The following is a 7665-nucleotide window of genomic DNA, read 5'->3' as shown; positions in this document are numbered from 1 at the left end:
TGAATGTGAGAGTGAATGGGTGTGTGATTGAGGCCCTGCGACAGACTGGCGACCTGTCCAGGGTGTACCCCGCCTTTGCCCTTCAGTGGCCGGAATAGGCTCCGGCACCCCCGCGACCCCGAAAGGGACGAAGCGGTCAGGAAGATGGATGGATGGATGGATATAGATATATATATATATATGAAATAAAAACATACAAAATAGTAAAAAAAATGAATTAATATATATATATATATATATATATAAATTTCAATTATTTATTTTATTATTTTGTATTATACATATAATTTTTAGGGGAATTTTGACGCTTTTTAAGTCCTAACAAGTTTCCCGCATCCACTTTAGTAGAACAAAGTGATGGTTTGGGTCAGCATCTTTCTCATTCGCATAAATGAAAGACATTGGAAAGCAGTGGAACTATCGCATCTTCACATCAGGGATGGAGACCAGTTGTCCTGAGCGGGTCTTCCTTTTTTTTTTCTTTTTAGTGACTACAGCCAGAAAATAAACAGATTTTCAAAAATTAATGAAGCAAGACATATCAAAGACAGATTGTTTCAACACAGATGTAATCTTCAAAACACAAATGTTCTTGTTTTTCTCCTATTTTTTATTCTGGACGACAGTTTTTTTATTTTGTAAAAATGTCAAGCTCTGTTTATCACACTTACTTTGTTTAAATTCTAAAAAAAAAAAAATAAGAAAAGTTAAAACAGTCTGAAAGAGAATAATAATTACTCCACAGTCCTATAGTGGGGTTGGCATTCAAATTATTCATGATCTCTGTCAAAAAGACTAAATTATGAGCAGCTGAAGGCGTCTGTGAATTCTGTCTCTCACACGCATCGTGTGTTTAATCCTTATGTTTTTAATTTCAGAAGAAGAAAGGGAAACCGTTGTTCATAAAAAAATAAGTTACAACTTAAAGGCTGTGTTGGGGTTTATTAATACAAATGTTATCTGTCAGGGTAGAGGGAATATAGCTTTATGAAGGAGCCGAGTAAGAACAGAGATAGATCACAGTCTAGAACACACAAGGATACTGAGGACAGCTGTAAAGTCCTAACACGAGGGATTATGTGACTGCTCCCCTGTGATTTCCTCCTGGCAGATCGTGGATTTGGCAGGATGAAGACTGAATGCTGTCTCCAAGGAAACTTTTCATTTACAAGCCAGAGAAATAATTGTATGTACAACATTCTGAACATAGAAACACAGGGTTGATGTTTTCTTTCCCTTATTGCATCAACTATTGAACTTGTTGTGATCCTGGTTCCTTCAAAAAAAAAAAAAGAATAATTTCCTATACTCACTCTATGGTCATTTTGGGACACTTGACTGCAGATTTATAGAAGTGGCCGTTCATGACATAATGACAGTCAAATGTCAGAAGTCTATAAAACACAGAAAAATCCACTTTTTATGAAGCCAATATCCATTTTTAGCTTTCAGTCTGCTAATCTATTTCATAGAAAAAGTCATTTTTAGAGGAAAAAATCACTTTATTGCTTATTGAAATCCTCCTGGAGCAGGCAAATGTCATTGCTCTCTTGAGTTTTATTAGTATATAAATCAGTCAGTATCCTCCAACGACCTCCGACGGTCGCTTCTGCCTCACACCCGACCAGGCGTCAGAGACTGGACGCCATCAGAGACGGTCCAGACTGAAAGGTGAGCTGCTCCCTGGAAGAACCTCTTCATTTAAATTAAGCTAACATTTCTTATTTTTAGGTTTTATCCTCACAAAAAGGCATAACAGTGTTCTTTGATTTACTCTGTTAACACGATCAACGAAATTCCAGAAGCTGCTTTTTTCCTTCAGAATCTACTGAATTATGTTCATCGTGTTAATGGTTAAAAAGATACAATATGTTGAAGATTTTTTGTTTAAGGGTAACTAAAATACAATAAAACAAAAGAACAGTAACATGCGTAAGGACTGACAATTAAATAAATCCTTTACTCTTTAAAGAATTCCAATATTTTCACTAATTTTCTTTTTCATATAGTTAATTTGAGATTTCCATTTGAACTTTTCATCCAAGATAACACCAATAAATGTTGTTTCTCTTACTTTGATCAATATTAAATGTTAAATTTTCATTTGTTTGGCAGTTACTAAAATTAGCTTTCTCCCAATTTAAAAATAACTTCTTTTCAGAAAACTATTTCTTCACTTTGACCATTTCTTCATTTAACGCTACCATTAGTTCAGGTCAATTTATTCAGGAGTAGAACATTGATGTATCGTCTTCAAACAACAGAAACCTAATTATTTTTTGGAAACTTTGCAGATAACATTTATGAACAAAAAAAAAAAGTGGGGGACTAAAGACAGATCCATGTGGAACTCCAGTAGTTACCTTTTGATGGTTTGAATTTACTCCATTTACTTTCACATACTGCTGTCTATTTGTCAAAGTCCACATATTACTTTTTTTTTTTATAAAAAAAAAAAAAAAATCCCAGTAGTGTTTTAATTCTGATTATGAAGTTTTTAACCAAAATCCCACAACCTAAATGTCTCAAAAATACATTTTTCATGTTGATCTGAAGCCTATGTTTCCAAAATCTCCTCTGAGGGGGCGTGGCTTTTGGAGCTTTGCCTGATTATGATATATCTGTGTCTCTCTAGCGTAAATCTTCACCGCTGCTACATAAAAACATCCATCAATCTGGGTAATGTCCAGCCGTATGGTTCTGATCCGGATGTCAGCTGGACGAGGAAGTGAAGATCTTCATGGACAGAACTTCCTCCAAAATCCTGATTCTTTCTCCTTCCAGTTCACCAAAGACTCTTTTAGCTAATTCTCCAATGTTTATTGACTGTGATCAATACATTCAATCATTGGTTTCTCAGAGTTCTTGATAAAATAATCAAAGCTAACATCAAAATGCTCTTTCATTGATTTACAATCCTTTCCAACTGCGGTCAAATGAGCCGCCGTTCACATTTCCGTGGTCACATCAAGAAGCTCCGTGGAGTCTGGTGGAGATTTTCCAGCGTTCTCAGTCCTGCTACCGTAAGTATTGGATGAAACTCACACCAAAAATCCAGTGATGCTGATTTGACCACAGAAATGTGAACGGCGGCTCATTTGACTGCAGTCAATGTGAAGATACCATCTTCTCTTCTCCAGAACCTGAACTAGACACACTAGGAACAGATGAGGGTTTAGTGCATGTGCAGCAGAGCTGTTGATGGAAAGAAGATCATTCATTTCTTCCAAAAGAAAAATGCCACACATACATGTTATAAACTCAAAAAACAGGATTTCATTGGAGGGGAACTTAAAATAACATTTAAGCCACTGGAATGACAGGCCTCTAATCCCGTATATAGATCATTTAGATAACAGAAGATCCTGATAAATTGTGTCAAATGCTATTTGTAGATCAGTAAACACTCCAATTTTATAGTGTCTTTCAGTTATAATCTTTTTGTTTTAGCTTAATTAGAGCCAGTGCTGTAAATCTTTGTGACCTAAATCCATATTGTTTCACTAATTAGTTCATTTTTCTAAAAAAACAAAAAACATTTAAGGTTCAAAGGAAAACATTTTTCAAGGATTTTGGAAAATTATGAGAGTAATGATCTCTAATTATTAAATATATGTTTATCAGCACTTTTCTCTGGAAAAACACCTGTTCCTGTGGACATGTTCATCTTTGGCAGAATATTTTCTGTCTGTTGACTCAAACACAACCTCTTTGAATGTTCTAAGAGAGGAAGTAGGACTGCCAAACCGGGATGTCGAGCATAAATTACCACGAGCAGCAGTACCTGCAGCGCTGGAATATTCAGAGGCTGGCTCCTGGAGAAAGCCATCAAAGAACACATATGCCTCACAGCAGCGTCTGTGAAGTGATCATGTCTCCGAGAAGAGCAGTCCTGCTTTTTTTTCCTCCCCCTTATATCAACAGCAGTTTAATAGGATTTTGTTGCCACTCGGTTTACTGCCTGAGCTCGTCTGCTTACTGTTACATTTATTTTTTTAAATCAAATATCAGCTTAACTCAGGCATTGTTTCAAAGATGCAAAAACCTTTCTTAATTTCAGTCATTTTTCCTGCTATGGTGTTATGTCTGTAGGACACTTAAACTCAGCTGCTCCTAAAGCCGCTTTGCTCATTTAACGACACAAACAGCTGAAAATGTCCTCACCTATAGAACATCCCAAACCACCTGCAAACAGGAGTAAAACAACATTATAAAGCTGTTGAAATCTGCATGGAGCATATGGGCAACAGCTCGGTTTTAGGGAACGAATATCTGCAGAGATAACGTCTACATTTACAAATAAAGTCACAGGCTTACAAGCTGCTCCCGGCAACAGAACCGTATCAGTCATAAATATTTGCTGACAATCACACTCTTGGGATCGAGTAATCACTTTTTGGCATGCACTGTTTCATAACAATCCACCTCTAGGTATTTATACATGCATGGAAAATGCTGTCCTAAAAGGAGAAGAAAGAAGACTTTTTCACCTGGAGGATCCAGCAATCTTCACTCTGGATTCGTATTTGTGCACAACCTTTTTTATGATAAAAAGTACAGGAAAGGAGACCACAAGGGTCTGGAAAGATGGCAGGAAGGAGACAGACAAGCCAAAAAAGGGTCTCCAAAACAGAGACGTGGAAGGCAAAGAAGTAAAATTGCCCATTTCCTGAGTCCTTTGAAAGGCGTCCAAGTCCCTGGAAGCAGCAAGCTGGTTCTGGGAGCAGCAAAGGAAGCATTTTCAAGCAGATGTTATCGCAGTCTGAAGTGATTTATAATGATGTGGCACTTTCTTCAGCATTAGTGGAAAAACGCGGAGGGCAACAAAATTAAAGGGCATTTTGAGCGGCCTTTCAACAAGTTATTCTCATTTATTCAAAGTGCGGACATCATGTTTCATACAGCTTTTGTAGAAATGACATCCATCCTTTATTCTGGGGGACACTATACGTTTCTGTTATTGCATTTCTCATCCACTTGTCAAATAAAGCCGTCTTCCCTCTAAACATCGGAGGGGCAACAGTGCCTCCAGAGCAAACACATAAATAATTGAACACTCAATACTCATAAATCATGACAAAAAACAAATATTATTTTGGTTAACCCCGCTGACCTGTCCCGGGTTTGCTCTGCTCTCACCTGAAAATAGCTCCATTACAGGGAGAACGGTGCAGGGGATTGATGGATGGAGTTTGATCAAAATATTCTTCAGATTAGAAATTCATTATTTTTGAATTGTATCAATTAAAGAAATTAACTAAATGCTTGTGAAAACATCAGATTTAGATGATGAATTATGGTTATCCACGTCAAAATTCAGCAAAATTATCTAATCGGGGAATCTTTCCCATGATTATATTTGCTAAAATTGCAGAAAACTCCTTTATATATTTAGATAGAATTCAGTCACTTAGCATTTTATAGATGAAAATTAGGTAGAAAGGGAAATACGATTTGGAGAGAATAAAGATTTATTTGTTTCTAGTAAATTGTGAAGTTGTTACAGTATAAAATTATGGAATAAATCAGGGGGGACACACTCATGATAAAGTGGGTTTATTTCAAACATGTAAGAAGAAAAAAGATACAAATATACAGAGCATACAACAAAACAAAACAAAAAAACAAAGAAAAAAAAAACACGATCTCCACTTGTAAAGAAAAAAAAATCACAAACCGAAATCAACTAACATGTTTGAAAACGGGATAGGAGGAAGCAAATGCTTGTTTAGGCCTATCCCTTTATAAACTGAGTCACACAAGGAGCCAAAATCCAAAACACACCTCAGGACGCGGGTCGAACAGGATAAACATTTATTAAACACTCTAAAACTAAACTTTTAGACTTTAAAACCACAACTTTTTAACATAATTAAGAACTAGATATATAGCGACACCTGTGATAATGTTAGTGTGAATGCTGTAGATGCTAGTGCTAATAGCTGAAGATGCTGAAATTGATAGCTAAAACCGCTGAAGTTAATAGCTGAAAACGCTGAAGCTGATAGCTAAAAATGCTGAAGCTGATAACTAAAAAAATGCTGAAGCTGATAGCTGAAAATGCTGAAGTTAATACCTGAAAATGCTGAAGCTGATAGATAAAAAATGCTGAAGCTGATAGCTAAAAAAATGCTGAAGCTGATAGCTGAAAATGATGAAGCTGATAGCTGAAAATGCTGAAGCTGATGGCTGAAAGTGCTGAGGCTAATAGCTGAAAACACTGAAGATGTTAGCTGAAAAGGCTGAAGTTAAAAGCTAAAAATGCTGAATCTGATAGCTGAAAATACTGAAGTTAATAGCTGAAAATGCTGAAGTAAGCCAGCTAAAATATTAGCTTAATGCCAAAATAGACTAAACAACCTTAAAAAAAGAAAAAAAAAACTTAAGTTAGCCAAATCGGCTAGCATATAGCTGAAAAAAAATAGCTAAACTTCAAAATATCCTAATATACTGATAACAGCCTAATTTAGCCAAAACAGCTAGCCTGAAAATATTAGTCTAACTCCAAAACCTAAAAATACACTATTAGATACACTCTAAAATAGCCAAAAAAATCTTAGTAAAGTCAAAATCCTCAAAAAGCTTTCAGAATGCACATTTTTAAAACTTTAACATAAATTCCTCTCCTCTTCAACATAATTATGAATAGTAAAATGGCAGGAATATTATTCCAGAATAAATCAACTTAAACCATAAATAACCTTCAATGTTTTACTCTGTATAAATAGATATTTTTTTTTCAAAATGATCTAAGTTAGAAGTAAGTGCAGGATAACAGATAGAGGACCGGATAGAATTACGTGGAAAGACCTGGATCTTGGGTCTTGACTTTGACACGTGGAATACATGGATAACACGTGGAGACTTTCAAGACCTAAATGTGTTTGTTTTTTATTTATCTCAGTTGTTAAAAAGTCTCATTACAAACAAGAAAACGTCCATTTATCAGAACGTTTCGTCTTATAGAAGTTAAGACAAAATCAAATAGAAATCCCTCTAAAGTAGTATAGTTAAAGTGTACGGGACGTCCGGTTGGGCCGTGTGAACCCTCTCACTGCACCTCTCCATTTAAGACGAGACCACACAGACAGACGCTGCTTCACCGCCGCCTTTAGGCCACCGACTTTCACGCCAAACATGAAACAGGAAATGATTTCTGCCCAGTCATTCTGCTGGTAGACGCTGATTCATGCACTGAGGGAGCAAAATAAGACAAAACACATTTCTGTTTTATTTAAACCTGAAAATGATTGATGCAGTGCAACAAGATTTATCGTGTTTTTTTCCTAACACCAAAGCCTATGATGAGTTTTATTGTTTTCCATTGCTGTCATCATGCAGAAATAAATTCAGCTAACTAACATCTCACATTAAAATTAAAACAGTTTTGACAAAATTATGTCTTTCGGTCCTCAGTGCCAAAATGTGAGGATAAATCACCAGAACATTAGTGGCTGACAGATTACAGGATGTGATGACCTACCAGAGGCGGTGGAGGAGAAATCGCTGAAGAATGATGTTGAATTAAACAGTTTTCATGGAAAAAAATGCATATATTTATAAAAATGAGCAATGCAGGGAAGGATAAACAATACATTTTCAAAATATGTTTTTATTGTTTTTTAAGGGAAACTGTTTATTTCCTCTGGATCATATGGAGCCCCT

At 36.0% G+C, this 7665-nt stretch overlaps 1 long non-coding RNA gene across 1 annotated transcript in view; it reads right to left on the bottom strand.

Moving 5' to 3' along the window:
- Positions 1 to 6791: 6791 nt before the first annotated feature.
- The window catches only part of LOC112145629, a 5459-nt gene continuing 4585 nt past the window's right edge, over positions 6792 to 7665 (bottom strand). The window contains exon 3 of the long non-coding RNA XR_002919105.2: positions 6792 to 7194. This is a non-coding gene — a long non-coding RNA (uncharacterized LOC112145629). The remainder of the gene's footprint in view (positions 7195 to 7665) is intronic.

This window comes from Oryzias melastigma, linkage group LG5 (genome assembly GCF_002922805.2).
Source record: "Oryzias melastigma strain HK-1 linkage group LG5, ASM292280v2, whole genome shotgun sequence".
Lineage (NCBI taxonomy): Eukaryota > Metazoa > Chordata > Actinopteri > Beloniformes > Adrianichthyidae > Oryzias > Oryzias melastigma.
This window is presented reverse-complemented; position numbering and strand designations above follow the sequence as displayed.